The sequence below is a fragment of the Schistocerca americana genome, chromosome 5 (genome assembly GCF_021461395.2).
Source record: "Schistocerca americana isolate TAMUIC-IGC-003095 chromosome 5, iqSchAmer2.1, whole genome shotgun sequence".
NCBI lineage: Eukaryota > Metazoa > Arthropoda > Insecta > Orthoptera > Acrididae > Schistocerca > Schistocerca americana.
This window is the reverse complement of record NC_060123.1, coordinates 310,719,017-310,730,781: the sequence shown is the minus strand read 5'-3', so window position 1 is coordinate 310,730,781 and position 11,765 is coordinate 310,719,017. Positions and strand designations below refer to the sequence as shown.

Sequence of the window (11,765 nt, the reverse complement as noted above, 5' to 3'; positions counted from 1 at the left end):
GTGCAGTCTTACACAGTACCAACATACATCTATGTGATACGAGTACAAAAAACGGTATATACATACACAAACTACAAATTAACATTCGATGTTGATAATGGCTCAAAAACGGAAATCGCGATAGCGGAAGTAATGAAAAACATATGGCGGCAGTGTTGCCAATTTTTTAATTAAATGTAATGAAATACTGGATGAGCTAGCGAAGACATTCAGTAATAAGACCTAAGCAGCAAGACACTGATGATAAATCTAGTAGCAAATATCGGACCACAGTAAATTGAAATACGATGGATGAATGCAACCAAACTTTCCTTGAACTTCAATTTCATACTGAAAAAAAAATAAAAAATTTCCAAATTTCCATAATCTTCGTGGTACTTAATATGGGATTATTCCCCAACCATCTTCACTGCATATAACTATAAAATAATAATTACTGTAAATGCGATGTATATACGAGGATTGCCCAGAAATAAAGTTCCGCACTTTTTTCCCCTCAGCTGAAAACAATACTACGAATGCGAAATATTACGTACGATTTATTTGAAGTTTCCTGAGTAAGAGCGCCAAGTTTCCGTCACTTCCGACAGATGGCGTAGCTGTAGAACAGTTTCTAAATGGCGTCTATAGGTGATGTACATTACAAGCAACGTGCCATCATTGAATTTCTCACTGCAGAGAAAGAAACTGTGAGGAATATTCACAAACACTTGCGAAAAGTCTATGGAGCATCTGGTGTCGACAGAAGTACAGTTAGTCGCTGGGCACGGAGCGTGAGGTCATCAGAAGGCCGTTCGGAGGAGCTCCACGATTTGCAACGGTCGGAGAGACCATCCACGGCTGTCACACCGGACATGTTGCAGCGAGATGATGTTGTATTCGCCTTTAAAGGACGCCATTCATGGAAGGTATTTTTTTGTTGGTTGGTTGGTTGTTTCGGGGAAGGAGACCAGACAGCGAGGTCATCGGTCTCATCGGGTTAGGGAAGGACGGGGAAGGAAGTCAGCCGTGCCCTTTGAAAGGAACCATCCCGGCATTTGCCTGGAGCGATTTAGGGAAATCACGGAAAACCTAAATCAGGATGGCCAGAGACGGGATTGAACCGTCGTCCTCCCGAATGCGAGTCCAGTGTGCTAACCACTGCACCACCTCGCTCGGTAATACAAGGTGGTCAGATCATACTGTAGGAAGGAGCTGGATTTTGATCACGCTCTGAGTCCTTCCAGTTGCTGCCTCTTTAACGTGGCGGACGTCCATACTCCGTAAGGGAGCTTGTATGGTACCTTTTTGAAGTTGACGCAAGACGGAATATTAAGATTCCTGGGTCCGACGGAGATCCCTCGCCTCTCAGCGCCGTAATGGATTAACGCTTTCCGGAGCAAAGGTTTGGTGTGCCCTGACCACCATTCCATAAGAAAAGGATAAATGTCCTGTGAAAGCAAGCGACATGACCGAACCTCTCGAACGATAATCTCGAGGGAAGGATCCTTTAAGAGGGATGTTTTCAACATCCAGCGGAGACGATACAATTTTACCGGTTGCGGCACATGATTTAAGGTTACAGCTACGGCACAGTGATATGTGAAAGAAGCTGTCACATAAAGAGTCAGAAAGATGATCGATTCGGATACTGGAGTTAAATGTAAAATGCGTATACCTGGCGAGAGTGAGATGCTGACAGATTCACGCATCTCGTAGGTTCGAAGAACGCACCAAATCGTCTAGTTACTTACTGAAAGTAAAATTAGGGGTCTGATCCACAGGACGCACGACACAATTCAAATCTCCGCCCAACAGAAGTTTCTGCTGCGGAGTCGTACGGTTCAAATGGTTCAAATGGCTCTGAGCACTATGCGACTTAACTTCTGAGGTCATCAGTCGCCTAGAGCTTAGAACCAATTAAACCTAACTAGCCGAAGGACATCACACATATCCATGCCCGAGGCAGGATTCGAACCTGCGACGTAGCGGTCGCTCGGTTCCAGACTGTAGCGCTTAGAACCGCACAGCCACTCCGGCCGGCCGAGTCGTACGAAATAAATAAATTATACCATCTTTAAAAAAACGTACACTGTAGGACGACCAGATCCTGAAGGTGCATAAAGAAGAATCAAAGAAAGGTCACAAAAAGTGCAGCCTCCTCCTCGGCCGTTAAGAAGAACTTCTAAATCAGTCAGTTTAAATCTCTTTATGTAATACCGGTATAACGCAGTAACCTTAGACAGTTCACTGGCCACATTAAAGAAAGAAGAAAGGCCGGGAATAGAAAAATTTCTTGCAAAAATATCATGTCTGCACAAGAATCGTAAATGAATTGTCGTAGCGCCGAAAGTCGAAGCTCGGAAATAATTCTGTTCACATTCAAAGTAAGAAAGGTATAGGCCTGCATTTATCGATTAAAAAAATTATGCAGTTGATTACTTGCAAATGACTTAACAGTCCATGGCAGAGTCGACGGATGAACCTGAATGTAAAGAGGTGGATCCGTCTCTTCCACCCTCTATCTGCTATTTTCTTTTCTCGCGATGTCGCGCGCTCAATTTGAAAAAGTTGTTTATTGCGGTTGTGAGGGAAGGTGACTGCCACATGGGGAAACGTGGGGACTCCTGCGTAAATTCAGGTAGGCAGTGCGGCTCCTGGGAATCGGAAATTGACGGTACGTCTTTTACCGTCACAGCGTGTACCACTGGCACACTTGGGCCGATCGGAGTTCGATCAGCAGCGGCTTGTGGCACGCTCTCCCCATTCGCGGTCGCAGAAGAAGGGTGGGGATACATCACAGACTTGGTGATTTCTGGTAAGTCCGTAGGTAATAGTACGGAGCTCCGGAACAGATCTTTCCTCATGCGATTCCGAAGAGGCGGTCACGGTCTCCGGGAGTGCTGGACGCTTTCGAAACTTGTATAGCAAACCGACATGCTATCATCCGGTCTAAACTCAAGAGGGAACACGCCTCCTCCAGCTGAATCTTTTCAGTAGAGCGGAGAGGAGAAGAGGAATCATCTGACTCCTCACCATTTTACATCCGTCCACACTTGTTTTGAAGTGAAGGTGGTTGCAGCCAGAAGCTACAATGGAGAAGTCCCGGCGCGAGGCTAACGGCGGAAATGCGCAAAGACCATCACACAATGGCTCGCCTTGCCCTTCAGAAACGTGATTACGCACAATGGCTGTCACTTGGGGAACCAGATCCGCTAAGGTTAGCGTTTTACGTTGTTCGTAATTGGATTTTGAGGTTGTGACACGACGAGGGCGATTTGTACGGAACTGTCCGCTCTCACTACACATAAAACAAGTTCTTTCTTGTAAATTATATGTGCCCGGTATCCACACAACTGTAAATGAGAGGGAATATTCCGCTTGACCACCATGTCCACGGAACGAACTCCGCTATAAATTTGTAAACGATGTCGAACGGATCAGCGTTCCCGACGCATGTTCCGTATATCCCCAAACGGAAGCAGGGTGATCTTGAGGAAACTGTCATCAGCTTCAGGTGGAAGGTTAAACACCCTAACATTCGCATATTCTACTTCCGCGTTCGTCAGAATAACCATTCTATTAGAGCCATCGCAATGAATGAAAGGGACGTGTTGTCAGTGCCGCAAGAGGGGCCTGTCAACCTGAAGCGGGTCTGTGGACTTGACATAAAACACGATCCACAATCGGAGAAAGCCGTGTGAACCAGTCTCGCAAAGCGGCCCGCCTCACGGGGAGACGCCACCTGCTTCGCACTGGGCTTCAGCACTCTCGGAAGATACGAGCCTGTGACGTCACCGCAAGGGCCACTTGTTTGTGACCGGAGTGCGGCGGGCCGGCGTTGCCCTCTCAGCCTTTCAAATCGGCCCGGTCCACGGACTGACACCGCACTGCTCCACACTGGGCAATAGGCTGTAGGACCAAGTGAGACCGTGGCGTCACTGCACAGGCCAGGCTTCTCCGCACAGTATTTTACTTTTTATTCCCACAATTGGGAACCCATACCTAATTTTATCGTTAATTTATTTAATTCTGTTTCAAAAATGAAATTTTAGTCTAACAATTTAATCAAAACTACTTGTCGTGAATGATGCCTCATGTAGTATAATTAGTGCTATGCCGGGAAGAACGTTTCAGTCAACACATGAATTCGGCGTCGCAGCTGTCACGTCGTAAGGCTCAATTTAGTTTTTGTTATAGTTATCCACTAGTTTTTTCATTCATTTTAGCATACCACGGATTCTGAAATTATATTACAGTTTTTGTAATGTCTGAAGCTATAATATGACGAAGTCGACTGAGAGAAATCCTAATGTGGCGTCTAACGTACATCTAGATTGAAAAAAGAGAGAAAGAAAACAGTAGTCTACTTTCCCATTGCTGGTGTAAATCGCTGTGCATTTGCAAATATTCGCTTCTGTTGGCGAAAGTTGTAGTTTTGGCCCCATTCGTACATAGCACTTTAAGTAACGATTATTTTACAATGCTGTACGCATTACGTAAAAAGAAAAAAATGGTAGAACGCAATATATGACAAGTTTTAATACGTAATCAAATATGTAACATACGACGTACGGCATGGAGCGTGAAACAAAGGTGATTTGGTCGCAATTCGAGAGTGAACGTTGGCCATTGTTATTGTTAAAGGAAGTCGAAACAGTATAAACTGAAAAATTCTTTTTTAAAAAACTAGAGGCAAATACGTTCGGTCAGAAAAATACGTCGCGGAATTCGTCACTGGAGACAAAGAGTCAAATAAATTATTTCGGCTTCACTTCTGAACTGAGGGTGCCTGCATGAGATCTGTGTCGGCATTTATCATAGGAAATTATTTTTAATGACTCTACATCAAAACATCGACAAATATATCCGGATGTGTGTTTCGAATCTTCCTACTGTAGCGTAGAACTATTATTAACTTCATTAGATGCATCTGAATCCGTCATTCAATTATAGATTAACTGCTTTTATTGTTCAAATGGCTCTGAGCACTATGGGACTCAACTGCTGTGGTCATAAGTCCCCTAGAACTTAGAACTACTTAAACCTAACTAACCTAAGGACAGCACACAACACCCAGCCATCACGAGGCAGAGAAAATCCCTGACCCCGCCGGGAATCGAACCCGGGAACCCGGGCGTGGGAAGCGAGAACGCTACCGCACGACCACGAGATGCGGGCAACTGCTTTTATTGCTTCGATGTATGGCACATAGTCGTTCGATACATTATGTATAATACGTTCGCTGCCTTTTGTCGATTTTCTTTATCTTTTTCTGAGGCTGTTTTCCTCCGACATATAGGCCTATTCATATTATTTCAGAGATGCTGTCTTCCTCACTCAACGTATTGCGATTTTTGCGTTCTTACCCACACGCACACGTATTATGTCTGAAATCTTGGACTCTCACTTTAGAGTTAATCCAAAGGATCACACGACGTTGCATAAGCACGCATAGAAACACTGGCATTCTGTATTTTGCAACATACTGCTTCTTAGTTCGTTGTCGTCTTTCCTCGGATCGACCACTTTATTGTCTTACCTAATGACACTAATCATCTCAACCATTTTCACGCATGTGGTTGAAGCCGTTTTAATTTTCATGATTAGGATGGTGGAGGTTGTGCGACGCTGTGAAGTCTTCATATTTCTAAAACAGATGCTTTGAATCACAGCTGTTCCAACACAGTTAGTAGCAGTCCTATTGCGATGGACACAAATAAATGAGGCGCGAATCGTTAATAAATTCTAGTAAATTGTTTACAAAAGTCCTTATTTAATCTTCTGAGAAGATATTTTGTGTTATAATGTGTCAAACAGAAGTGATAGTAAAAGAGATTTTTATGGTTTTCTTACTATATAGAAGATGAGTACGGAATTTGCAAGAGCATCGAAAAGAAAGGAAAGCATGTCTATATAACCGGACAAAAAACAGAAACTAATGACCGGTGAGTACAGATCCACAGAGTCTGATAAAAATGACAGAAGTTCAATTTGGTCAGTTGGTTGGTTGGTTGATTTGGGGAAGGGGTCCAAACAACGAGATCATCAGTCCCATCGGATTAGGGAATGATGGGGAAGGAAGTCGGCCGTACCCTTTCAAAGGAACCATTCCGGCATTTTCCTGAAGCGATATAGGGAAATGGCAGAAAACCTAAATCAGGATGGTCGACACGAGGTTGAAAGGTCGTCCTCCGGTATTTGGTCACTGTTTAAGGCCGTAGCAGATGGTGATGGCAACTCTGTGAACTATACTTGCTGTGTGGAGTCCAATAAACTTCACTTGCATGCTTAATGGTCATCTGGCACCTCGCATATTTCAAGCTGTTCGCGTGTGTCTAACAAGCCGGCCGCTGTGACCGAGCGGTTCTAGGAGTTTCAAGTCCAGAACCACGCTGCAGCTACGGTCGCAGGCTCGAATCCTGCCTCGGGCACGGATGTGTGCGATGTCCTTAGGTTAGTTGGGTTTAAGTAGTTTAAGTCTAGGGGACTGCTGACCTTAGATAGTGCTCCCATAGTGCTTACAGCCATCTGAAGAATTTTTTTGTGTCTAAGAAACAAGTGGCATGTGTTGACCAGAAACGCCTTCCCCAATCTACTCTGGGCAATATTACTGACAAATGTGTCGCTATGTGTGCACGAGATTTGAGATCTTATGAAGCTATCAGAGGTGAAGGATTTTTGGATCTGGCTCAGAGATTAATCGACACTGCAGCGACCTAAGGAAAACTATCCGCAAAACCTATTATGCCTCTCCCCACAACTGTCTCACAACACATCACAGAAAGAGTGAAAAATGTTAGAAAAGGAAAATATGACTGAAGTAATTTATTACGTGAACGGAGGTGAATACTGAGCGACACACATGTGAATATGCGGGGCAAAGAGGATTCATTACCCGAAACGTACAGTACCTTATTTCGTTAATGGGGACCTTATGTCACGCTTTTTGTTTACGACTCGGATTTCAGACAAGTCCAAAACAGATGAAAATGTGAGAAAGGAATTTTTGAAACGATTTATCTCAAAGATGTGCCTTTTACGACTGACCAAGGTGCCAACACTATCGCTGTTCTTCCTGTCATGCTGAACACAGTGCTAATAAATGCATTTAGTGTGCGGTATATGTCATCCAATTTCCCGCAACTTCATTTTGTTACCAATCCAGTGAAGAAACTTGTGACACTTTCAAAGCTAAGAGGCCTTAATCATAGTCTAGAAATAACACTGGAGCAGTCGAACGATACTCGCTGAAACATGTGATTGACCATGCTTGGATCGGTCAAAAGGCAGTATTCGGTACTGTGTAAGAAGCTCTCTAAGAAATGAAAAACAGAGAAAATAGGATTGACATCACGTTGATGGGAGACATGATTTCTGTTCTTAGGGTATGTACGCTGTTGTGTTTCTATATTAAACTTGTGTTCATTAGCACGTGAATTATTTGCGAAATTGTAAAGGAGAGATTTTTCTCATTTTCCTTTAAGGAGACGTCAACTGGAAACGGAAAAATCACCTTCACTGCACCTCCTTTTTCCATGGACGATGAAGCTCCTGAAACACTTAAGAAGCCTCTGAAAAATATATTGCGAATTCACCTGAAAAGTTATGCAGAGGGAAAGGCCCCTCGAGCTACTACTTTCCTGTGGGCAGCATTTCGCTATTTGAAAATTATGTCTGAATCTCAGAGGCCTGAAATTATGGGAGAGGTAAAGCATGAAATTCTGTAACTCCTACACCAATAATTTTGAGTGACCACTCACAAAATTAAGCTCCCCCGTGAAACGCTGTCTGCCAAATAAAACTAAATTCGGCCACGGAACAGACGGTCATCTCAGGTATATTCTCATCCAAATATAAGTCAAACGGTTTCTCAGACTGTCCAAGTAAAATCTGAGAGCAACTTTGACGAAGTCCCCAAATGCTGAAAAATAATTCAAATATTTTTAAGAACGGAACTTTTTTTCTGTAGTATTTTTACATTCTGATGTTTTGCCTAGCGATGTATTAAAAGCTTTGTTTTACCATCATGAACAAAAGTACATAAATTTGCTTTGTGAGTCGCTATTGACGACAACCCGACTCCCACAGATAAGTTAGATAGGTGCTTAAACCAGAATCGTAAATTAGTCGAAAATGTGCCTCGTGATTGGAATGAAAACACACAAATGTTTCCGACTGTCCAGAAGATAGCCAGAATTTTTTTTTTGTGTTCTGTCATCCAGCTTTGCATCACAGAGAAATTTTAGTTCTGTTAGTTTCATTCTAAGTACACGACGGCAACTTCTGAATCAGAACAATGTTGATGTCTTCTCTTTCTTCATAGCAACTCCAATACCAGAGAACTCGAATCAATGAATATGTTGTAAATGTCTTTCACTTCACGTTTTGTTTTATGTACTCTCTAAATCGGTTATCAGTTATTCTATCTGTTTGACTTCTAGCTTTCATTCATGCAAACTGTTTTCAAATTAGTGTTGGTTTATTGCAACCAAATAAAGAAATCTGTTTCTTTATTAATGACTATTGAACTGTACACATTATAGTGGCAGTTTTATCGCATTCCAAGTCATCATGTTTTGCTGCATGTTAAACAACAGTTTAACATGAAAACGCTTAATTTAAATAATCCGTTGACATGAAGTAGTACTGTGGCCCGGCGCAATGATATGCTCAACTTTTCTTTAGCACGAAACAAAATGGTTTGACATGACAATAATTCGCTTCTCAGTAAAATTAATTATACGGTACATACTTTAGGCAGTCACACCATCACTCAGAAGTTTTGTTCTTCTTTTTGTTTATTTCTTATACCGAACAGAATAAATAATGCTGCCTTTGGGCAGGATCGTGTACTGCCAGTGTCAGCACATTTCATTATACTAGTCAGTCAGTTTTCGAATTCGGTTCCGTTAGTGTCGAAACCTAATTTACGTGTCTAATGACCGAGAAATCTATGCGAATACAATTCATCTTTTACCTTACAATGAGGATATTCAAAGATTAAAGAAATGCATCTAATCAGATGTATTAGCTACTGCATTTGTACATTTTAACAACAAATAGCATTTCAAAAAATTACGTCTTATATATTGTCAAGAATTTATTTCACATGCACAGATAAAATGAATTTCTTTTAACAAAGAAAAATAGTTTGGCCGCATCAGTCTCGTGTTAAACGCTTTTCAAGGTATATATGGAAATTCCTCACTGCGAGGTGGTAAAGGCACGCCTTGAGTGGTAGAATCTAGTATGCAGTGCGGGATGTATATCTGGTAGGGAGCCAAGCCCCCCAGTGCGGTGGACTGAGGCGAGCTGAGCAGCCCAGTGCGGCCGCGCCACGGGAGGAGGTGAACCCGCGGGCTATGCAGGGCAAGCCCGCGGGTCGGGGCTATGAGGCGGGCCGCCGTATGACTTTGATTGTATCTACTAGCTAATCATGAATTTCTAACGAACTCGGCTACACATGACGGGTGGACTTGTCAAAACTAAAACTGACTGTACCTGTGCGTGGAATGTTCCTAAGAGCCACGGACGACATCACGGCACAAGAAAAGGCCACATCAAAATGGAATCACAAACACGAGACGCCGACAGCCCGATGTGACGCTCACAACGACTCTCACGATAGTGAGAACAAACAAGAAAGCTCTCGCAGCGCAGCGATAGAGGCAGAAGGTGGAATGTGTCAAGGTTGTCAACTAAAACAAGACGAAGATCTGGCTCGCTGGAACATTCGTGTTTTCCGTCTTCTTTTACTCAGTCAACTCTGAAGGCCAGAATCAAGCAGCGTACTGGCGCATTTAAAATACGGCGCTGGTACAGGATGCTGCGCATAAAACGGATCGAAAGAAAAACTAACGTGTCGAAGAGCGCAAATACCCGGGGGCAAACGAGGCCACGCCCTTCCCCCCTCCCACGCCCTATTCCCCAAACTCTACATCTACATCTACATTGATACTCCGCAAGCCACCCAACGGTGTGTGGCGGAGGGCACTTTACGTGCCACTGTCATTACCTCCCTTTCCTGTTCCAGTCGCGTATGGTTCGCGGGAAGAACGACTGTCTGAAAGCCTCCGTGCGCGCTCTAATCTCTCTAATTTTACATTCGTGATCTCCTCGGGAGGTATAAGTAGGGAGAAGCAATATATTCGATACCTCATCCAGAAACGCACCCTCTCGAAACCTGGCGAGCAAGCTACACCGCGATGCAGAGCGCCTCTCTTGCAGAGTCTGCCACTTGAGTTTATTAAACATCTCCGTAACGCTATCACGGTTACCAAATAACCCTGTGACGAAACGCGCCGCTCTTCTTTGGATCTTCTCTATCTCCTCCGTCAGACCGATCTGGTACGGATCCCACACTGATGAGCAATACTCAAGTATAGGTCGAACGAGTGTTTTGTAAGCCACCTCCTTTGTTGATGGACTACATTTTCTAAGCACTCTCCCAATGAATCTCAACCTGGTACCCGCCTTACCAACAAATTAATTTTATATGATCATTCCACTTCAAATAGTTCCGCACGCATACTCCCAGATATTTTACAGAAGTAACTGCTACCAGTGTTTGTTCCACTATCATATAATCATACAATAAAGGATCCTTCTTTCTATGTATTCGCAATACATTACATTTGTTTATGTTAAGGGTCAGTTGCCACTCCCTGCACCAAGTGACTATCCGCTGCAGATCTTCCTGCATTTCGCTACAATTTTCTAATGCTGCAACTTCTCTGTATACTACAGCATCATCCGCGAAAAGCCGCATGGAACTTCCGACACTATCTACTAGGTCATTTATATATATATTGAGAAAAGCAATGGTCCCATAACACTCCCCTGTGGCACGCCAGAGGTTACTTTAACGTCTGTAGACGTCTCTCCATTGATAACAACATGCTGTGTTCTGTTTGCTAAAAACTCTTCAATCCAGCTACACAGCTGGTCTGATATTCCGTAGGCTCTTACTTTGTTTATCAGGCGACAGTGCGGAACTATATCGAACGCCTTTCGGAAGTCAAGAAAAATAGTATCTACCTGGGAGCCTGTATCTAATATTTTCTGGGTCTCATGAACAAATAAGGCGAGTTGGGTCTCACACGATCGCTGTTTCCGGAATCCATGTTGATTCCTACATAGTAGATTCTGGGTTTCCAGAAATGACATGATACGCGAGCAAAAAACATGTTCTAAAATTCTACAAGAGATCGACGTAAGAGATATAGGTCTATAGTTTTGCGCATCTGCTCGACGACCCTTCTTGAAGACTGGGACTATCTGTGCTCTTTTCCAATCATTTGGAACCCTCCGTTCCTCTAGAGATTTGTGGTACACGGCTGTTAGAAGGGGGGCAAGTTCTTTCGCGTACTCTGTGTAGAATCGAATTGGTATCCCGTCAGGTCCAGTGGACTTTCCTCTATTGAGTGATTCCAGTTGCATTTCTATTCCTTGGACACTTATTTCGATGTCAGCCATTTTTTCGTTTGTGCGAGTATTTAGAGAAGGAACTGCAGTGCGGTCTTCCTCTGTGAAACAGCTTTGGAAAAAGGTGTTTAGTATTTCAGCTTTACGCGTGTCATCCTCTGTTTCAATGCCATCATCATCCCGTAGTGTCTGGATATGCTGTTTCGAGCCACTTACTGATTTAACGTAAGACCAGAACTTCCTAGGATTTTCTGTCAAGTCGGTACATAGAATTTCACTTTCGAATTCAATGAACGCTTCACGCATAGCCCTCCTTACGCTAACTTTGACATCGTTTAGCTTCTGTTTGTCTGAGAGGT

General features: G+C 43.3%; 1 non-coding gene across 1 annotated transcript; it reads right to left on the bottom strand.

Annotated features, from left to right (window-relative positions):
* Nucleotides 1-1,082: 1,082 nt before the first annotated feature.
* Trnaa-cgc lies at nucleotides 1,083-1,155 on the bottom strand. Its single transcript has one exon. It is a non-coding gene; the product is annotated as a tRNA-Ala (tRNA).
* Nucleotides 1,156-11,765: the final 10,610 nt, after the last annotated feature.